Source organism: Anthonomus grandis, chromosome 2, assembly GCF_022605725.1.
Source record: "Anthonomus grandis grandis chromosome 2, icAntGran1.3, whole genome shotgun sequence".
Lineage (NCBI taxonomy): Eukaryota > Metazoa > Arthropoda > Insecta > Coleoptera > Curculionidae > Anthonomus > Anthonomus grandis.
The window spans coordinates 28,875,622-28,899,537 of NC_065547.1; the positions used below are offsets into that span (position 1 = coordinate 28,875,622).

The window sequence follows — 23,916 nt, forward strand, 5'->3', positions numbered from 1 at the left end:
CAAAATTGCATTCCTTGGATATTTTATTTAGAGAAGCTACATTCTTGCAAGTAAATCAAATTTATTGAAAGCAGTGGTTAGTCTTCTGTGTAAGAATCTGCACTACTTGCATTTCATATCTTTCATATCATATATAGGCAATCTCATCTTTGAGCAAAGAAGTCAACACTTTCTTTCATGTTTGAAGGTTAAGTGGCAGTCTATTAGCTTCATCAGCAATAGTAGAAACTTATTGCCAATACTCATGGAAGTATCATTAATAAAAAAAAATAAGTAAGTATTAAAGATAAGCTTTTTATTGACAATAAGTGCAAATTAAGATCATGAACAGATTCACAATTTTGGAAGTATGGTATCATAACACCAAAATCAATTTCACTGTTGAGAAAAGAAATCAGCACTTTCTTACAAGTATGAAGGACTTTCATGTCATCAGCAAATAGTAGAAACTTACTGCCAATACTCATAGAAATATCACCGATAAAAATTAAAAACAAAAATGGAGCAATATCAGGGAGCACCACTTCTAATATATAGGAGATCATCAAGTTGACATATAGTAGAAAACAAGAAACAATGTTAAACCTGGCAGTCTCCTTATTTTTTAGGTTTTTTTAGGGATAAAAATACATCCACATTATTTTATTCATTGCATATGAATATTTTAAGAATCAAATTGTACATGACTGGAATAGGCAGATTGGCATGAACTTGTTAAATGCACCAAAGAAATCTGCAAAAGTATTCACAATTTGCAGAGGAGTAGACAAACAATCTTTATTGTAGTTAAAAATATTAATAAATATTATTCATGTTATATAATATTTTCAATAGTTATTATATAAACCATATATGCTCGCAGGGCTTTATAAGCATTGTACATCAACTAGTGATTTAGTTCTTTTCCACCTATTATAGAACTTGTACTTTTCCTTAAGAGCTGCAACAATATGGGCAGTATATGAGCTGAGATAGTAATATACAATGATATACAATGTCTATAATGAGAAACTGATACAAAAAAAAATATCATCCAAAACTCCATAGAAACTGGAAACCATCCCATTAACATCATCATGTTATAATAATTTGTATAAAAAGTATATAAATAATTTTTTAGATTCAACATGTGAATCAGGTTGAGCCATTAAAACTAGAACTCATCAAATTTGTTTTTTAGATAGTATATCAAATAACTTGAAGAGTAAGAAGTTAACAGTTGTGTTTAAGATACCAATACAGAAAGCATAACACCCACTATAAGCTCAATATAGGATTGGTATTTCATAGTAAATACACATTATTTTTATTTGAATCAATCTTTGCTTGTTGTCTTTTTAAAAAAAAAAGATCCTATTATTCTATAATTGTTTAGAGTTTTACCCAACTTCCCTTGTATTCCCTCCATAATACTTGTCCACATACATAATATCAAAACAAGAGAAATTGAGCAATAAAAGGTGAATAAACCAGACTGATAACAAAGTAAAATATTACCTAATAAAAGGATACAGTTTTAATGAGATAAATTAGATTAGTTTTGTACGAATAAAGCCAAAAATATTGGTTAAATGGAAAAACAACATAATTCCTACCTTAGCATCAAAACTCAACGTAACAGCGCTTTACGGTGTTGAGGTAGGACAGGCAGGATTTTCGTTAGTGTAGCACTTTTAATATAATCCCTACTGTTTGTAAAACTAATTAATTATCGTCAATAACACCAATAATCGCTTTTCCGACGGAAGAATCGTTATTTTTGTTAAACAATTAACATTTCTCGCGAAGAAAAACAGGGACGCTTACATATCGCAAAATTCAGTAATAGTCTACCGTCAATGACAAGTGACGGATGTCAATGTCACCGTCACCAAAAGTGACGGATGGTAATTATCAGCAATGGCAACGTTGCCATATGCAAGAAATGCACCTTAATTTACGTAACATAATGAAGTAATTTGTTTTTACACATAAGAATGAGTAAAAGCTAAATATGTAGTTTACTCGACATACCATTAATAAAAAAATGTCTACGTTACTGCTGTCGATCGGTTATCCCAATCCTAATAATAATATTGGGAGCAAAAAGACTAGATTAAGGAGAGCTATCTTGCCAGTGCTGAGTAGGCCAAAACCTATTAGCCTGTGCAAGCGTTAGTGTACACACACAAAGAAAGCAGGTTTCCTGCTTACTGGCAGTCGACGCCTATAAGCGCCGATAATTAAGTGTACTTTTAAATTTGCCCACACATAGAAAAAGCCGGCCGGAGCTTGTTGCAAGCGTGAATCGGCACCGACTATTTTACCGGAATGAATTTTTAATTCTTGGTCGCTTATTATCGGAGTCAGAAGTGCGGTTTTAGTAGAGTTTTTGATTTATTTTATAATAATAGATGTCGAAATTTTTATATCTGCTGTATGTACAAGACCTGCGCTGTGGAACAAACGCCTAAAGTCTCACAGCAATAGGAACGTGACCCAAAGTTTGTGGAATGAGATAGCAGCTGAAATGGGGATCAATGGTAAGTTTTTATTATTAATAATAAAAGCCTGTTTATTTCTATTATTTAACAAAAACTACAATACTGTAAGTATAGATACCTCTATATTACTCAAATACACAAATGAGACAAGAAGAAATTACGGATATGCTTACATTGTTTAATTACGATAACTTAGTGGATTATTAGAGAAAAAGTGGGTAAATATATCTCTAATTGTTTTAGCTGTATTTGGTGGTCTCCCAGCACCATGATTTTCATGATTTCTTTGAGCAATTTCTACGTTAGTTAGGTGTCTCTCAAAACCTTCTCTATTAAGAATCGTGTTATGTAGAATACAAATACATGTAATAATATTGTCAGCAACACGTATATCCGTTTCGATGGGTTTGAACAAGATACGCCATTTTGCAGTTAGTATCCCAAAAGTGCATTCGACTGTTTTTCGAGCTCTGGAGAGTCTGCTGTTAAAGCACTCATGATCCAGAGGCAAATTTATTCCGCCGTAAGGTTTGAGTAAAAAATCTAAAAGTGGATAGGCTTCATCACCTATAAAAACATACGGTGACTTCGTATTTGTCCCTGGAAGATTAGAGGGTTCAGGTATTTCAATTTCCTTGGTAGTTAATAGTTTATAGAAATCTGAGGACTGGAAAGTGCCGCCGTCACTTTGCTTTCCATAACCACCTACGTCTATAGCAATAAGTTTGTAATTGGCGTCTGAAATCCCTTGTACAACGTACAACAGAGAAATATTTTTTATAGTTAAAAAACATAGATCCAGAATTTTTTGGACAAATAGCACGGACATGTTTTCCATCAATAGCACCTATTACGTGGGGAAAGTTTCATATATTGTAAAACTCTTCAGAGATTTTTTTGTTGGAATAGGCATATGTTCGGGCTATAACTCTTGCCATATTACTACTACAGTTTCGGCTATAATATTCCCTACAGTCGAGGCTCCCATTCGAAAAGAAAATCCCAGAGACTTAAATGAACACCCTGTAGCTAAATACCTGAAACAAATAATAAACGTTAATCAATTCCAACACAAACATTTAAGCAAATTTTATTTTTCAGAAAATGTGTTACGAAAAAAATGGAAGTATTTGCGTGACCAGTTTGCAGTGGAGTTAGAAAAATTCCAAAGATAGATAAGTAAGATATATAGATAATAAGATAACGCTATCCCAAAAACAAATTAAATAAATGACGCCGAAGCAAACAATGGTGGAAACAAAACAGAACGCCAAGAAGCATTAAACAAAAAAAAACAAAATCAATTAAAAGAAAACGGGAAACTGAAAGTTGGAATGAACAAATGATAAAAATTGAGAAACAAAAATTGGAATATTTACAAGAAAAGACTAAGCGACCACGAGTGATGGAGAAGGAGGATGATGATCACATCTGTTTTTTTAAAAGTTTGCTTCCTTATGTACGACAAATTCCAGTAAACAAAATACTATCATTTAGAGGGCGCGTTCAACAAATTGTCGAAGAATATGCATATTATGGACATGAATCACCTTTTGTACCAAATTATATATATATATATATATATATATATATATATATATATATATATATATATATATATATATATATATATATATATATATATATATATATATAAATATATCTGGCGGTTACACCGATGACGTCTCTCAGTAAATACCAATGTCACTTGTATGAAGCGGTAATTACTTTTGGTTTTAATCACCCTTCGCTTGGACAGGCTATATATGAAAAGTTCGCCCCCACAATGCCATTCTCGAACAGGGATTTGCGCAGTAACGTAGTGCGTAACGACCGCCCGGCAAATGTAAATACAAATTAACACGTAAACCAGCGCCAAACATGAAGAGGGAGAACATGTGAAAGCGAAATTAACAATGATACATGGGAGGGAAAGAGTTAGAGGATGACACGCAAGCGAAAGTGAGGGAAAAATTTTGGAAAAGAAATTATCGATTTCATCAGGAATTTACATGCAAGGTTCTAAATTTATATAACCTGTATATTATTTGTCAGCAAGATAATTATTCTGAAAACGTTTAGACTCATCGTCATTTTACCACGCTACGTCAATAGATATTAAATTACATAAAAGGTTTAATAACGTAATAAATATTAAAACTTAAATAATCTTTAATAAACAATAATCCAATGAATCTAAGGATTAAAATGTAAGCAGCTTAGCTCGGCTTAGTTGGTTTGTATAGAAAAAAACTGTATGGCTTCATACTTCCCTTCCAAATTTGTTGTTAAATGTGGAATGGGGGAACGAATCCATATTATTAAATGAGGTGCAATAAAAAGAGTTAAATATGCCTTTTTAACTCTTTTTATAATAATTCTTCAAATTGAAATAGATTTTAGATTTAGAATTTTCCCTCACTGTCAATTTTTTTCCATCGATACGACTTATACCCTCCTATGTAATATTAGACCAAACCCAAAAAGACTGAAAGGAGGAGAAATATCTTGCCTGTGATATGTGTGCCATACAGGATGGCAAGTTCGGTACGGACAATATGAGATGCGTTTGAGAGTGGCGGAAACAAGGTGTTTCCTGTAGTCGGCTCCAGCGGGATGCATGGAGCAAGCATAGGAGATACCGCTCCTCTCTCCAGTCTTCTTGGCCAGGCCTTTTTTTTAAATCGAAACTGAGTTGCCGGATTGGGAGATTTATCTGAAATCCACTTCCAGATTTCAGTTTGTGTTTTTCTTTAAAGAATTATGGGTGTTTAAAACGCCTTCTTTAAAAATATATAATTAAAATTTATTATTATATATAGTTTGCCTACTTAAAGCCGCTTTCAGACGGGTCGGTATGGCAGCGGTACAACAGCCGTGCGGTAGACGTTCAGTATGCAGAGCAAATGTCGCTTCTATATAACCAAATGTTTAACTGCACACGAGTCGACGCAACAAGATTTCGGCAGGACATGCTTTGCTACATGCTGCTTATTTGCAAGTTTTTAGGTGGTAAATGGTTTATACCGCATGTATGTTTGATTATTTACGTTTGTGTTTGGAAGTTGAAAATGTCGAACGAAAAAATAGTAATAAATTTAGTAATAAATTTAGTACAAGAAATAGAAAAATATGACTGTATCTATAACTACAAAATTTCAGAATATTCGCAGAAAGATATTACGGATAAAGCATGGGAAAGAGTGGCAAAAAAAACAAACCTCTCAGGTAATAAACATTTTTTATATTAATCTTATAAACAATAGTTATACTGCCATGGGATGCTACCATTTGGCTTGATAAAATAATTTGCTAAATAATTACGAACAGTAGCTCCAAAAGATGCAGGGTTTATGCGAATAATCTCTTCTAGCAAATTATAGTTTTGAACTGCGATATTCAGTCGATGTTCGGATGTTGGTGTCGAATACCACGTCCCGTCTTTAATTCGTATAAAATTATGTAAAACACAAACACATTTTATTATATTTATAATATTTGAGATTTTTGTACACCTTATGGGGGTTAGCAACACTTGAAATTTTTGCGTTACCATGCCAAAACTAGATTCTATGGTTTTTTGTCCCCTGCTCAACCTGTAGTTAAATATACGTTTCTTATTATCCAGTGTTTGTATAGGGAATGGTCTCATTAAATATCGTTTTAAGGGAAACGCGTTATCTCCTACGAAGAAATATGGTACTTTTTCCTGGCTCTCATTATGTGGCAAACAAGCACTAGCGGGCAGATTTAGACCATTTCTTTCCAACCACTGACCTAAATTTGATGCACGAAAAATTCATCCATCATTATTTCTGCCTGCATAGCCGGTTTCTATCATTGTGAATAAGCCATCTGCATCACAAACCGCAAGTAAAACAATTGAATGGTAGTGTTTGTAGTTGTAATTTGTTGATCCAGAGTTGGGAATTTTTTGTATTCTAACGTGCTTGCCATCAATTGCTCCTAAGCAGTTAGGTAAGTTCCATAATTCGTAAAAGCGATTTGCTATTTCTTTCCACTTCTCGTTAGAGGGAATTTTCATATACATATTGTAAAGAGTTTTCCAAATAGCTAATGTTGTTTCATTTACTATATACGATACTGTCGTAACTCCTCTTGCAAAATATAAGGCCAGAGCAGAATAAGTGCATCCCGTGGCAAGATACCTAGAATTAATAAGAAATAATCAAACATATACCTTTTGTATTTCTACAAATTGATTTGTTTTTATTTTATTTCAGTTCAGGAGTGTAAGGAAAAATGGCGCAACATCAGGTCTTCATTTCTTCGAAGTATGAAGACCCCTCCAAGTGGTTCTAAACCAAAAAAACCGTATTACCTCAAGGATTATTTGCAATTTATACTGCCTTATGTAAAACCAGTAAATACTTCCGAAAATAATGGCAATGTCCCAGAACCTATTCCTGATGAAGACCGTAGTTGTGAAAATCTAGCAACAGAAAACTCACCTTCAAATGAAAGTTTTAATGAAAATTCTCGGAATGACGACTTTAATTTAACAGAAGAAACAAATCGACCTGCATCATTAGCAAAACAGAAAACAACACAACATTTATCAGCGACGCCAGCATCTACCTCAAGGAGTACCGTTCGATGTCGTAAACGTTACAATACAGAAGGTGAGCAAACATTTGTCAACTACTTAAAAGTAAAAACAAGAAAAGTTCAAGATGTGGAGGACTCTGAAAATAAAGAAAAAATCAGCCACATGCATCACTTCTTACTAAGCATGCTACCTGACCTGGAAAGTGTGACAGAAGAACAACAAAGGAAATTTAAAATCAAACTGATGATCCTTGTTGATGAAATAAAATCGCAAAATGTTCAACCTACATTCAATCCATCCTCCTCATCTTCATTCGAAAGACCATCTACCAGCCACTCTGTACTAACACCTTTAGTGTCTCCTGATCGACCGATTCACTCTCCAGAAGAAACTTATTACAATGAAATTCCGACAGCGCAATCAGGGTCAGCCGTAGCACCAAATGTTTACTCTTTTTTCTCGAATTTCAATACAGATAATGTAGAGTAGTGTGTGTTGTTTTATTCATAGTACTTACCGCAAAGTTATTAAAATCCTTTCTCCAGCACTTACACATTCTCTCATGTTCGTATTTTGTCTACGAATAATTGGACTAATAAGTTGTTCAAGTTCTTGGAATTGACTGAAATTTTCCATCCATTTAAAGTTAATTCTTGAGCGGCAACAAATAACCTACAGTTAATGTTTCTTTCAATGTATGGATGCACCCAATATTTTCATTTTTTTTTCTCTGTTGTAATCTCTTAAAATACATATATAACACCATGTCCTCTTCATCACTAGACGACGACATGTTCACTACACTGCTGTGGAACATGTTGCCTCATGTAAATAGATAATGCGGCAGAGCATCGTTACGGTAATTGCTGCGCCGCTACCAGACCGCTGCTACACCGACCCGTGTGAAAGCGGCCTAAGTTGGCAACATAACGAAAACTTTTTTATTATTAGTTTTATGGAGAAAGTTATTGTTTAAAAAGTTATAGATGGTTCAAAACCTAAAATGCAATAATTAAATATCATTTTTTATTAGTTGTTTAGAAGGTTTGTCAAAAAATGTGAACTTTGCTCAAGACTAAATACCTTCATTTTTGACCATACCCAAAATTGTTATAAAGAGAAAATGATCAGAACTAAAAACGATGTCAAATATGCAATTACATTCTGATAAACAATTTTTTTTTCTCAAATTATCTAGGGATACCGAACATTTAAATCTTTTATTTATTACAAACAGGATAACCTTTCTATTGAGAAACTAATGAGCAAATTTTCACAAAACAAAATAATTCACTATACAAAGAAATCTTAATTTTTAGTGAAACCTGTTGCACTTATAACCTTTTCATTAATTAATGTCTATCTTGTAACACTTTAGAGATGCATGTAAATGAATAAATGCATAATAATTGTAATAATTTGAACGAACACACTAAAGAAAACATGCGAGAATGATGAAAGGATGCCAAGGATCTTGAAGAAAAATAGTCATAAAAGAGGAAAACAGTCAAAAAACTAAATATTTATTGTCACAACGCTGGTGGTGTCAAGACTTTAATATCTTTAGAATGCAATTTATAAGCTGATGTAGATAGTAGTTTTTGTGGTCAGTAAATAATGGTTTGAAGCTTAATATTAAGAAATGCTCAAGCATTTATTTTCGTCGTTCCCTAAGATCGGATGTACAGATTACACAATAAATGGCTTGGTTCTCAAATCTGATACTACTGTTACAGAGTTAGAGACCTATGTAAGTTACTGGACAGTAAATTGAAATGGATTCCTCATTGCGATGAGATCGTCAATAAGGGTATGCGTAATCTAGTTTTGTTGTAACTCTGATAAAATATCTTTTCTTTCAAGATGTTCTACTATTTAATTATTCGTTCGGGGCTTGAATATGCCTCACCTGTATGATCAGTTTTTTATTCTAACCATGTGAAAGCAATTGAAGCCGTTCAGAAGGCATTTCTTCGTTCCCTATGCTTTAAGGCTCATATTTTACCACCATTTTTATATTAATTATAAGATAATGCGATGGCTTAGAACCATAGTGACGTAACTACAAAAAAACACAATTTTGAATAAAGCAAAAAATAGCATTTCAAAACAATATTCTAGCTAACTGTTTAATATTGAATGATAGCATATCAATCAAAAGCAGTTTTTCTTATGAACTAACATTATAATAAATAGGATTAACAGTAAAATGTGTGTTTTCTTTTTTTTTGTAAAATTGGTATAGGTTTTTGTTACTCCTATAAGTAGTTACGTTTTTGTTGCACTAAAAAATGTAGATATGTGTACTGTTGGATACTTTTATTAATATAAAAAATTAGGAAACACTTATGAAATAAACAGTATTTTATTCAGTTTAATCACCATCTTCATGGTCGCTGAAGTTTTCAGTCTCCTCTGTTTCATGAGATTGATTTAAAGATGTATAAAAAGCATGATACGTCTTAGGAATAATATCTTGACAGAGCTCCATAAGATTTTTGTGTTTTTCGGCGGAGATAGCAATAGTACTTGTATACATTTTTCCAAGACTTTCAACTTCTTCCACTTTTTGCTCTTTTCGTAACCTTCGTCTTACAGGCATCATCGAGATTTCAAACTCTAGGAAGGTTTCCGAATCCATTTCGTATTTAAAAAACACTGTCTTTGGGCTCTCTTTTTTGAACTGAAACCAAACGATTTTGAGGCAATTTATTTTGTTTCCATTTTTATCTAGTTTTCTATTATGTATTGTTTTCTTTGTCAAACTATTAAAATCTAGAAAAGCTGATTGATCCATTTCAATTACTTCATACTTTAACTTTTTGGAAGCTGTCCTTATAATAGTGTACCAACCAGATGGATGAAAAATTTCTACATTTTTACTTTGTTTTTCAATTTGCGCATGGACAGAATCGCATTCCATCATGGAATGACCAGGCTCAAAGAAAAACTGATTAATTATAAAAATGTTGGCAAACATATTCACATTTCGATGGCAACCATATTCACATTTCGATTTTGCCCACTGCATGTGTCTGAAAAAAAATTAAATCCCTATGCTGCTGGTTTCCAGATAAATATTTCCAGATACAGGAAGCAATCTCTACGGAACCGCGTTTAGCCATTCCTTCATGCCAAACATAATTGTTTGCCTGCCTGGAAGCAACATTAAAAACTGTTAAGTTATAGACAGCCAATCTGCGTTTATAAAATATTTTTTTGCATTAGTTTATGGGCAATAGCGTACAGCGTCTAGGTCAAATTCGGCTAATGAACAATCACCAGCAAGTGCCTTTTCTTTTATAGAGTTCTTCATGTTTCTGGCTAATGTTTTTCTTTTTAAATAACTGTCGTACTCATTCTGTTTTATGACTTGTTGGTCTTCGGACAAGTGATCAAATGTGAAACATTTGTCACACATATCCTTTCTGGGAGTATGAAATGACAAGTTAAACTCGGTTTTGAAAATATTTCTGTAATACCAGAGCTTTTCTGGAATAAGGTTTTTTTTTGAGCAGTCGTCTTTATAGAGGTCATACATAATTTGAACATTTAAATCGGAAGCCAGATATTCCTAAGGGTGTCCTTTCGGCAGTAGTGAGATGGTACTCGAGGAAATAAATTGATGTGATCAATAATATTTTGTTTAACATTTTCAGGGCGTTTATTTCTAGGTACATGATGACCTCTTTTGTCAGGTTGTACTATATGCTCCTGAGTCCGTTTAAATACGTTTCCTTACAAAAGTGTCAGATATGTCTAGGGTTTAAAGAAAAAATCCTTGACATACTGAAATTTTTTTCCTTCCTTAACAAAACTGTAAATAATAGTAATATACCGTCTGGATACTTCTGCTTCAGTTCGTTTGAATTTCGTTTTTATAACGTCTATCAATGAGCTGATGTATTGACGCTGCTTCTCAATATCTCCAATATTCCAAAAAGCCTTATGAAGTTCGCCCCTTGTCTCTGGACTAAAATTTGTGTTACACTTTTTTGGGCACTTACTGCAGTCTTTGTCCTTTACTTTTTTCGCAGACATATTTTTTCCACGAACAGAAACGTAGGCTTCACCTTTTTGTCGTTTAATTTTTTTTTGATTTTTTTTCCACATTGCAGGCTCCGCAATCATTCTCCTTTTTTTTCGTTCCCCAGTGACTGTCTGCGATGATTGAATGTTATTTATATCTATTTCCTCAAGTTCTTCATTTCCAGTTTCATCGAAAATAAAAAGCTTTTAAAACACCTCTAATAAAAAACATTAGTGCTTATTTTTAACCTGAGTCTGAACTGGTCGGATCAAAATCTGGATCAGCTAAGAAGTCATCGAAATCCATGATATTATCAGTTAACCCTCGAAAGCGCCAACAGTTGTTGAAGATTCAGCTTCAACCATTATATTGCCATCTGTCGTTATCTCAGATTCTGCTCTAATATGCAGATGTTTCTTTATATCCATGTTTCGTGCATTTTCTAACAAGAAAATAGTGATTTTTTTTATATTAAAAGAATATTTTCTTAATAGGCTTTTAGATTCAGATAGTTAATTTGTAACTTTTTTTAATGTAATTCTTTTTTTTTTTGTAAAAACATTTTAAGCAAGCAAACAACTTCTAACACCTCCTTCCATGGAATCTTTAGAACTTACGAAAATGCATAAATATAAAAGGTATTTAATTTTTTTACTAAAAAACCGTTCGTCGGACAGAAAAAAATAAAGAATTTATTTTTATTAGAAATTAATGAGAGGTTATGAAAATAATTTGTATACTTTAAAAAAAGCAGTGGCGTATCGTTTTTTAGTTCGATTACCATATGGCATTTTTCACTTTCAACACCCTGTATCTTGAAAATGGAGCATTTCAGGACCTATGTTTATGTGAACTTTTCATCTTAAAACTACTCATAGAATCAGCTCCTGGGGTTTGGACACGTACTTAAATAATACCCTGTATACTATATTATACGTCGATCTGCGTAGGAATAATAATAATTATCTTAATATTTATAATATTAATAACTTCCGGTTATACCGGATGTTAATGTCAACTTGCTTATTTTAAATGGAACACCCTATTTATTATCACACTTTAGCTACTTTTAACTTACCGTCGGTGTCGCTGCATACCAAAACAGTTGAATTTGAATTATGAAGCTGTTCCAAGGTACTGCCATCAAACAAATCCGTGGGAACTTCTATCCCAACGTCTATATGACTGTTTCTTATATTATCTTCAACTAGGAGAGTGTTTTCTAAAAAATTTGGTTAGTGAGACTTTTTACAATTTTTAAGTAAATTTAAGAGTAAAAAAAAGTTTTGGAAGATAACAATTTAGACAAGAGCAGTTTAAAATCACAGTAAAGTATTTGAAATTAATATAACAATTATTATTATTTATATTTTACATAGTAAATATTTTATAGTTGTTATGCAAATTAAATACTAATATTTATATTTGAAGAAGTATACTTACGATTTTTAAGAACCATATCCACTAATTTTTTTCCTCTTGACATGTTAAATTATAGTTGTTTATTAGTTATTCTTTTATAATTAACTTGGTATATAAGCACAACAACACTTAACAGCACTTTTCTACTACTTACAATACCTACTACTTAATATTATATTAAAATTTACAGGTTAGAACAGCTAGCGCGCAAGGTAAACATTTCGCAAGGGACGGTTAGAGCCAAAAGAATGTATCGCCGCTTACGTGCTAGCTGAAAAATATTTAATTAGATCCCAAATGACTTAAGCGCTGTTGCTTCACTATGGCTCCAAACAAAAATGTTTTTTTGTATTTACGCATGACGGCAACTTCTTTAATATTAATAATAACTCTTCCGTTTCTTTGGCACTAAACTCTTGAAGAATTGAACATCCGTTTGGGTATATTAACTCAATTTCGCCAATTTTGTAGTTACGTCACTATGGTTCTAAGCCATCGAATGGAGGATATATTGAATATCGGTAGTCTTCAAGCAATGAGGACTCACATTATATAAAATATGAAATGGAATTTTTTATTGCCCTGATATTTTGGAAAATATACGATTTAATGTCAATATCAATAATACATGTCAGAATCCTGCTATGCTTCGTTTGCCTTTCCCTAATGTTAATTGCGGTTTCTTTTATCCAATTATCAGCTGATAAGAGCATTTAATGAGCTTCATCTTGACCCCTCCGTACATAAATCTGTTAATTCATATCAATTAAAACTTAAAAAAATATGAAAGATGCCAATCCACAGGCAAACCTGAGTTAACTACAGTGCAGATTTTTTGAATCTCAGCCTCGTCATAAACAACGTTATCTTGTGACCACAACTGGGACTCCCCCTTAGAACATTGAAAGGCCTCCCCATACAGCCCAGTTGGATCCTCTTACCATTTAGACCGACACAACTGTTTTGGTGAACAACCACGGGAAGGAAGTTCCTCAATTTTCCTTGCGCTGTATCCAACTCAATACGATCGACGAATCGCTCCAAAAATAAATTGGAATTAATTGATTCGACAAAATCAAGGTCTTCCTTTAAAGAGGCAAACAAACTAGCAAACAAACCTAGCTCCAATCAAGGCTGCTCAACAGTTCCAAACGCGAGATCGAAATCTTTTTAAAAAGAGATAAAATCCTAGACTTAGCTGCTAGTAATTTAATGAAAACTTGATCTTCTACAACATCCATCAAGAACATTAGTGCAGCACAAGCATTCTTACTCGCATCGCAAAAAATTTTAAAACTTCCCTGGTCAAAATTAGAACTCTCTTTGGGAATCCATCTTGATATTTTAATCTCTGGTAAGACATGCAATTCGCTTAACCAATGACGAACCTCAATCTCTATATCAGCATCTACTGGAGCATCCCAAGTTAATTTTTCTCCCATGTCTTCTGTAACAACAACTTAGGCAGTAACCTGAAAGGAGCTGTAAAACCTATAGGATCGAATATTCTCTGGGCTAAAGAAACCATTACTCTCTTACCAATGGGTTTGTTCACAAGTTAATTTGCTCCTTTAAGACAAGCTTCATTTACCCTCAAACTGTGCTTTTGTTTATTCCAAATCATTCCCAGAACAAAAGTGCCCGGTGAAGCATCAGATATATCACAGACCTGACTGGTAAACTCCCACCCTCTTAAATCAAATTCTGCTTCATTCATAAGAACTGTCGACTTTCTAATAAATCTTTGAGGCTCCTTCTCGTCCGATAAACTTGTAACACAATTGTCGACATAGAAGCTTTTTTGTAGCTTCAAAACTGTCACTTTACCATAAGCTGCATTTCCATTACTAGTGCATGTTTTCAACGACTCTGTAAGGTGGTATTTAATAGTTGCCCCTAGCAAAAATAGGCTACTACTTTATCCGAACCCCATACGTTTATGTCTAAAAATCCTTTATCGGCCATTGGGATCTAGCCACAAAAAACGCAAGACATTTCGGTCCGTTTCATTAAAACTGATGTGTAGGAGAGTTTTTCGAATATCTGACACCCCTATTTCGTTTAACCTAAATCTCATCAAAATATTCGGAATTAACTCGGAAATAATGTTCGGACCCTTGTCCAAGCATTGATTATGGAAGGGATTTTTCTTGATCCTGGCTGACGCATTAAAAACGGTCTGATTCTAGTGGTACTACCCTCCTTAACTACTGTTCGATATGGCAAAAAGTTAACATTAATCATCAAAAGTTTTTTTTTTCTTAAAAAAGTTTTTTCTTTCATTAAACCATCTTTTTCTAATTTATGGACAGTATTTTGCAGCCTAGATTTAGTAATGCCAAAAAAATTGGGTAAGGGTGGATGACCCTCTAACCATCGTAATCGAACCTCATACCTTCCCTCATTATTGATGTCGACAGTCTCTAAGAACAGTGTTTTAGTCGCTAGGGCTAATTCTTCCCGTGACTTCCTCTCGACCGGATCTTTGATACGCAAAGTGTCCATTTCCCAAAGCTGAGGCAATGACAGCAATCCTTATTAAAAAGGGCTATAAGATTCATAGAGGTACTATAATGCTTCAATAGCAGATTCTTGCCAATCTTCTGTGGAACCTTGGAACAGATGATAGACTGGTCTAAAACTTCGAAGACAAATTAAAATCACCATTTCTCAATTTGATATAAAAACAGTCATGACACTGGTCGGACAAAGAAGCTCCAAAAAGACCATCTATTATTTTCTCGCTGAGCGGATGTTTTTGTTGGTTATTAGATAAGACCATTGACATTTCCATCTGTCACATATTTGGGAAAATAACAAATACATCCCAGAAAACCTAAATCAAATACAGGGTGTTTCAGAACTATGGGATCAAACTTCTAGGGGTTGTTCAGTGCAACAGTAGAATCCATTTGAGTATAGGAACCCATGTCCGGAAATGTGTCACTACGCCACTACGGCCCTAAGACGCGTTTAAATTTAGAAAAAATATTAATTACTTAAATAGGATCTGATGCATTTATTTTTACCTTTTGTATATGATACCATCACAACAATTGTTCAAAATGTCTTTCTCCAACCTCAATGCACCGATTTAAACGCCGCACATGAATTCGGCGGACTACGGCAGACTAAAAATTTGATCCTCGTTTTGAATAATTTCAAATGCTGCTGTTATTCGTCCAAATAAGTCTAACTCTGATTCTACTGGAGTTTCGTAGACTAAAGACTTTACATGTTCCCACAAGAAAAAATCGAGCGACGTTAAATCGGGTTTCTTAGGAGGCCAAGAAACTGCTCCACCTCTGGCAATCCAACGGTACCCAAACCGCTGAGCCAAATACTTGCGTACTTGTACAGCAAAGTGAACCGGCGTTCCATCATGCTGAAACCGCATTTGCTGTGTAACGTTTAGTGGAACATTTTCAAGGAGTTCTGGAGAACTTCCTCCAAGAAACGTAGATAAATAGGTCCTGGGGGATAGGTCCTATTTAAAAAATTAATCAATGATTCTGATGTTTTCTTGGAAAAATTGCATAAGGATTTTCTTCGTCCCAAACATGGCTATTCCTACTATTAAAAATACCGTCTCTTGTGAAAGAGGCTTTATCGGTCTACAAAACATATCGTAAAAAATTTGGTTGTGCAATGATGTGATCCAGAAGCCATCGACAAAATTGAACTCTAGGATGATAATCGGCTGCAGTCATACCTTGAACTTTCTGGAAGTGGTAAGGATCGAGTTGTTGCTCGTGTAGTACCCGTCAGACAGAAGCGTTTCTCGTATTCATATTCTTAGCGTCGTCACGTGTGCTATTTGATGGTTCATCGGCAACTCGCTAAAGCACCTCTTGAGCCGCCGATGAACCGCAATAAACTTTTTGTATCCAGGATGCTGTCGTTCGGGATAACGTTCATGATACAACCGTGATGCTGCTCGTGCATTGCAGTTTGTTGCTCCGTATGCCAAATGCGTATCCGCCAATTCTTGATTGGTAAAGTTTTCCATTAGCAATAAATGTTTAAAAATAGTACGCTATAAAATTTTTAAACATGACATTGAGAATTGTCATTGATAAGCGTTGATTTTAAACAATTGTTGTTATGGTAACATGTACAAAAGGTAAAAATAAATGCAGCAGATTCTATTTAGGTAATTAATGTTTTTTATAAATTTTAACGCGTTTTAGAGCCGTAGTGGCGTAGTGACGCATTTCCGGACATGGGTTCCTATACTCAAACAGATTCTTCTGTTGCACTGAACAACCCCCAGAAGTTTGATCCCATAGTTCTGAAACACCCTGTAGAATAAAACGAGTTTAACCTACGATTGAAATTTAAATAGAGGTTGAGTCATGATTTTAATCCCTGTGCATATTCTAAATTAAAAATTATGTGCCAGAGATAAATAGAACTCCATATTGTTGAAATGGGTATAATAAAAACTAAATGATATATGGTTTCAGTAACCTTTGTTTTTAACTATAAGTTTATTAAGTAAACACACAAGCAAAAATTTAAATAGAGATAATTATTTTCATGATATTAGGATTTGTAAGATTCAAGTTTATGAGAATAATAAGAACATATTTTAAAGTGCAAAAATCTATCAAGTTAATTGAAACTTTGTTTCATTTTAGGTGAGGATTACATTCTTTCATAAATTTTAACGAAATTTTTATGAAAGTACTAGAAAAATCTCAAATCTAACGCAACTATCTTAAATTCCTAACTAAATGTAACTTTACATTTTCTTTTTAAACATAACCTCCCAAAAACCTTAATTGTTTTGTTTCCCTACAATTGGCACCACTGAAATTTGTCAGCGTGTCCAATATCTAAAGGACACAATCACGTAAAATGGCGGCCACCTAGTAGCGGTCATTTACTTTTTGATAGATTGGCTATCCAAGTATATTGATTATGTTCATGCTTTCTTCCTAAAAGACTTGGTATGGTCCAACATTTACGGATGCGATTTGTTCTTGTAAAATAATTACAATTGCAGCTGCCTTTCAATCTTCCTCGCACCAAATTCTTCAGAAACTATGAAACACTGCACTGACTGCTCTCGTGTAGACACACGTTTTCTGTTGCAGCAATAAAACGAAACATTCACAAGAATGACCTACCTTTGTGTGGACCTGTGTTCACCGATTAATCGAGAAAGTGTGTTTTTGCAGTCAACATTGCCAAAACTAAATACTATTGGTACGAATTATAATGAGAAAAATAATATTTAAAACTACTCAGAAAATCACATTTATACATTTTTAAAGCGTTTTTATGTGACGACCATTTTAATTAATTCAGCAAAGCCGATTTGCCGATGCGCAACATTCACTATGACATCTGTCAAAACTGACAACCCTCTTCAGTTAGGCCTTCCCTTTTACATCAAACTAATGTAGCCACGTTAAAAAAATTAAAAAGGAAGCACTTTACGGCAATACATACGACTGATCTGGCAACACTGAAACAATTACTTAAAATAACAAAGACGGTCGCTATAATAATCGGTACAATGTCACTGTCGGATACGTTATGATATCTCAGTCAATATGACATGTGCTTTACAAAATATGCTACAAAATAATTCATAATTCCAAGTGCTTTTCGTTAACCAGCGCGCGCTTAGAAACTCAAACAGAATAAGCTCTATATTTTAGTATATCGATTTGGCCTACACAATCCTATTTAAAATATTGAAATGTCGGAAAAAGTTCCGATACCTTCATCTCTAATATATAGGCGAAGATAGGGTTGCCAAGTTGGAGAATTTGTCAAATCTAAAGGTTAACGCGGCAGTCCATTCCATTGTAGACTTCTGCGTCACCTTTTCACCTAGTCAACAACGTCGTTGTTCTTTGTCCTTACCTTTCCTTATGAACCAATTCCCAAATCCCTTCCAACCCCTAGCCGGTGGTTAACTTATCTCATTCAGGCCCAATGATTCAGGATGCGTCGTGGGAGAAGAACCCTTAACCTCACTATACAGTGGAGCGTGGCCCGTGGGGGTAAAAGAATGAATAGAACCCCTCGCTCAGTACATAGAGAAATTAATAAAAATAGAAGGTTCAACTTGGTGCGCGGTAGTTGGCACAGTTTGCTTATAGCGACTGCAGCGATTCCGAGCGTGTTCTTGAACTAACAGGAAACGGAAACGTCAAAAAATTAGCGGGGGATTTAAATTTATTTAGTGGTGGAATATTTAAATGTATCAAAAATAAATTTCGCTGAAATCTATTGATCTAAAATATTTGGAAGCAAACAGAAATATCCTTTTTTTTAAAAGGTCAATTAAATAACTGAAATCAATAATTTTTGGTACCAAATTAAGTAAATTCTAAATGAGAAGTTAAAATGTTATCATAATATATTATTTATGTTTTATTGTATTATATGATTATGTAAGTTATAATGGAAAAGGAACATTTTATTTTCCAACCTTATAAAATGGTTGGTTTGCATTCAAAGTATTCTAGAAAGTCCCCAGAAATACAATTTAGAAATTTTAAGAAAAATTTGAAATTTTGAAGGGAAAAAATATTTATTTTTCTTTCTTAGTCACAAAGCACCAAGCATCGCTTTTGTGATATCTAAATTTTTTATATTTGAGATGTATTTTTATAACTAGAGAGGTATATAGTTTTTTTATTTCTCGATGTTAAATTTTGGAGTCCGGTTTCATTGATTTTTCCTAAAATACCTAATTTACTTCTTTTAACTTTTAAGTTCTCAGTACTATTATGTGCACCACTTCGTTTTTGTGAAATGTGTAGTTTTTATATTAGTAGGTAAATCCAAACGTTCAAACCATTTCTTTCGTTTTTCGTGATCAGTTGGAAATTTAAAAAAAGTTTTTTATTTCTGTAATTTTTTGCACCACAATAGTAATAAGTATTTGAGCAGCTTGGAGCCATAAATGGGTTGTTGGGAAACGACATATGCTGCGTTCTCGATTTGGTCGCTGTATATCGAACGGACGCTAGCTCCACACACATGCGAAAATATCTAAAGAAAAACACAAAGTGGCAATACGTGCATTCTAAACATATGAGATATTCTACGTTGCCAAGCTGTTTTTTTTTCATTAACTTTTTTGTTAAGAATATTTTTTTTAGTTTGTTGGTTATAAATAATTAATCTAAAGATATATATTAGTAGTTCAATACAAAATAGAAAGTTACATATAGGTAAGAATTTAAGATAGTTACGTTAGATCTGTGATTTTTCTAGTACTTCTTTAAGAATTTCGTTAAAATTTATGAAAGAAAGTAATCCTCACCTAAAATGAGACAAAGTTTCAATCAACTTAGAATAGATGCGTGCACTTTAAAATATTTGTTTTATGATTCTGATAATCTTGAATCTTATAAATCCTAATATCATGAAAATCATGATATTCATTTAAATTTTTGCTTGTATTTACTTAACAAATTTAAAACACTTAAAACACTTATTTTCTTTCTATTTTTACTATTACTAGTTTTACTTTCCTTCCATGTACAGTGTTTCCACATTAATAGGTACAACCATATATAAGAATCCAAATATAGATGATTTTATGAGGGTTTATAATTATAAAGGGTTTATATAGAAAAAATATATTATTCTGTCAACAACTCAATATATTATTCTAATATAAACAACACAGACGGACAAGTCACAATAACTCGGTTTTGAGAAACTGAAGTAACTGAACCAAATGCCTTTAAATAAAGATGGTGATACAATATTCACGTATTAAAAAAAGAGAAAGATACATCGCCTGTTCCAGACGATATACCCAAGCGTCGTTTACAAATCGTCAAAAACTAGGCAATCCGCTATACTCACACGTCAAATGTCAACTTCATTACCGTTATTTAATATATTTTTGTTGGCAACACCAAAAATTTTCAGAGTGACCAACATCAAAAGGACACAACCACTACAAAAATGGCGGCCACCATGCTGTGGTCATTTTTGGGTATCGTGGCCATATGCATTAGCAGTCCAGGGCTGGGATTCTAAAATCACGACTCGATCTCGATACGATCACGACTTCGAATTCGATCGCGACCCAGTCGTGACGACAAGGGTGATTCTAAATTTCAATCGTCTGCTAAACTCGTTTTATTCGATTTGATTTAGGTTTCTTGGGATATATTTGTTATTTTCCCTAATATTTGACAGATGGAAGCGTCAATTGTCTTTTCTATTGATAAACACAAGAGTTTTCATTTATTTTGTTAATTTTTTTCGCCTTCGTGTTTTTTTATTTCAATATATGCCTATATTATTTCTTTAAAATAAAAAATTGTCGTCACTATCCATTGGAAAATCATAATTGAATTCATGGAAAATCACAAAAACTTGTTGTGTTGATCCACTTTTGGTATGTTTAAACGTTTTAATATGGCAACATGTATGCAATCAATAGGACCTAGAACACCAGGGAAATTGGATCTCTCTATAAATGTTAATTTAATAATTTCTCTAATCGCTTATATTTGAAAAATTAATGAATCGGTCAGCAAGGTGACAGCAATAATTTCAGTAATTTTATGGATCCAATGACTTGTAGTAGTTTCGCTAATTTCAAATTTAAAATCTTGTCCAATGCTTCTTTAGTAATAATATGTGGCATAAAATCTTGATATATGTACTAAAACTGCCCATTCAATGGTAACTCTATTTCCTACGCCTCTATTATTAACAGAAGGTTGTGGAAAATAGGGTCGAATTAAATCTATTAGTTGTTGTGTTTAAGAAAGCTTCTTGATATACTAATAAAAACCTGGTATCATAGATAATATAATAACTAAAAATGCCTGGTATGACTATTGGTAAACAATAAATGAAACAAATACGTTTAAAAAAGGATGCTGCTACATTATGCACGTATTAAAAAAGGAAAAAGCTATATCGTCTGGTGTATACGATATATCCAAGCGTGTCGTCGAGAAATCGTTAAAAACTAGGCAATCCGCAAGACACTTACGACTGAAACGTTTATTTAGAATCAGTCATATCGAGTAATCGTGTCGAATCGTGATTTTAGAATCCCAGTGCAGGGCTGGGATTCTAAAATCACGACTCGATCTCGATACGATCACAACTTCGAATTCGATCGCGACCCAGTCGTGACGACAAGGGTGATTCTAAATTCCAATCGTCGGCTAAACTCGTTTTATTCGATTTGATTTAGGTTTCTTGGGATATATTTGTTATTTTCCCTAATATTTGACAGATGGAAGCGTCAATTGTCTTTTCTATTGATAAACACAAGAGTTTTCATTTATTTTGTTAATTTTTTTCGCCTTCGTGTTTTTTTATTTCAATATATGCCTATATTATTTCTTTAAAATAAAAAATTGTCGTTTAAAACCATCACTATCCATTGGAAAATCATAATTGAATTCATGGAAAATCACAAAAACTTGTTGTGTTCATCCACTTTTGGTATGTTTAAACGTTTTAATATGGCAACATGTGTGCAATCAATAGGACCTAGAACACCAGGGAAATTGGATCTCTCTATAAATGTTAATTTAATAATTTTTCTAATCTCTTATATTTGAAAAATTAATGAATCACCTTGAATTGACAATCACCTTGCTGACCAGCAAGGTGATTTTCAATAATTTCAGTAATTTTATGGATCCAAAGACTTGTAGTAGTTTCGCTAATTTCAAATTTAAAATCTTGTCCAATGCTTCTTTGGTAATAATATGTGGCATAAAATCTTGATATATGTACCAAAACTGCCCATTCAATGGTAACTCTATTTCCTCTGCCTCTATTATTAACAGAAGGTTGTGAAAAATAGGGTCGAATTAAATCTATTAGTTGTTGTGTTTAAGAAAGCTTCTTGATATATTAATGAAAACTTGGTATCATAGATAATATATATAATAACTAAAAATGTCTGGTATGACTATTGGTAAACAATAAATGAAACAAATACGTTTAAAAAAGGATGCTGCTACATTATGCACGTATTAAAAAAGGAAGAAGCTATATCGTCTGGTGTATACGATATATCCAAACGTGTCGTCGACAAATCGTTAAAAACTAGGCAATCCGCAAGACACTCGCGACTGAAAATTTTATTTAGAATCAGTCATATCGAGTAATCGTGTCGAGTCGTGATTTTAGAATCCCAGTGCAGGGCTGGGATTCTAAAATCGCGACTCGATCTCGATACGATCACGACTTCGAATTCGATCGCGACTCAGTCGTGACGACAAGGGTGATTCTAAATTTCAATCGTCGGCTAAACTCGTTTTATTCGATTTGATTTAGGTTTCTTGGTATATATTTGTTATTTTCCCTAATATTTGACAGATGGTCAATTGTCTTTTCTATTGATAAACAGTAAACACTAAGAATTTTCATTTATTTTGTTAATTTTTTTCGCCTTCGTGTTTTTTTATTTAAATATATGTCTATATTATTTCTTTAAAATAAAAAAATGTCGTTTAAAACTACCACTATCCATTGGAAAATAATAATTAAATTCATGAAAAATCACAAAAACTTATTGTGTTCATCCACTTTTGGTTTATATATGGCAACATGGGTGCAATCAATAGGACCTATAACACCAGGGAAATTGGATCTCTCTATAAATGTTAATTTATTAATTTCTCTCATCTCTTATATTTGAAAAATTAATCGGTCAGCAAGGTGATGTCAATAATTTCAGTAATTTTATGGATTCAACGACTTGCAGTAGTTTCGCTAATTCCAAACTTAAAATCTTGTCCAATGCTTCTTTGGTAATAATCCGTGGTATAAAATCTTGACATACGAAAACTGCCCATTCATTGATAACTCTACTTCCTCTGCCTGTATTATTAACAGAAGGTTGTGGAAAATAGGGTCGAATTAAATCTATTAGTTGTTGTGTTTAAGAAAGCTTCTTGATATACTAATGAAAACCAGCTGGTATGACTATTGGTAAACAATAAATGAAACAAATACGTTTAAAAAGGGATGCTGTCACATTATGCACGTATTAAAAAAGGAAGAAGCTATATCGTCTGGTGTATACGATATACTCAAGCGTGTCGTCGACAAATCGTTAAAAACTAGGCAATCCGCAAGACACTCACGACTGAAAATTTTATTTAGAATCAGTCATATCGAGTAATCGTGTCGAATCGTGATTTTAGAATCCCAGCCCAGGTATATTTTTAAGTTCGTGGATTAACCTTATACCATTAGTTTTGTCAACTAATAGGTGACAACTGAGTTGAGGTTAGGTGTGGTGTTGCCAGTTTTGTTGCGTTTTGTCACTCTGTAGCTAAAGCCTTGTCTCCTGTCTGGCTTTCTCTAAAGTGGAGAATTCACTCTGTATTTGAATCCCATTCCATTCCATCAACTTACCATATCACTACCTCAACTTACATAATCAAGGAGCT

General features: G+C 33.4%; 1 protein-coding gene across 2 annotated transcripts in view; it reads right to left on the bottom strand.

Moving 5' to 3' along the window:
* The window catches only part of LOC126750174 (sister chromatid cohesion protein PDS5 homolog B), an 89,670-nt gene extending 71,270 nt beyond the window's left edge, over nucleotides 1-18,400 (bottom strand). Inside the window, exon 1 of one of the 2 annotated variants that reach the window (XM_050459700.1) lies at nucleotides 18,383-18,400. The gene's annotated coding sequence lies outside the window, so the exon portion shown is untranslated. Of the gene's footprint in view, nucleotides 1-1,595; nucleotides 1,838-18,382 lie in introns of those variants that run through there. The other variant, XM_050459699.1, reaches the window with a different exon arrangement.
* Nucleotides 18,401-23,916: the final 5,516 nt, after the last annotated feature.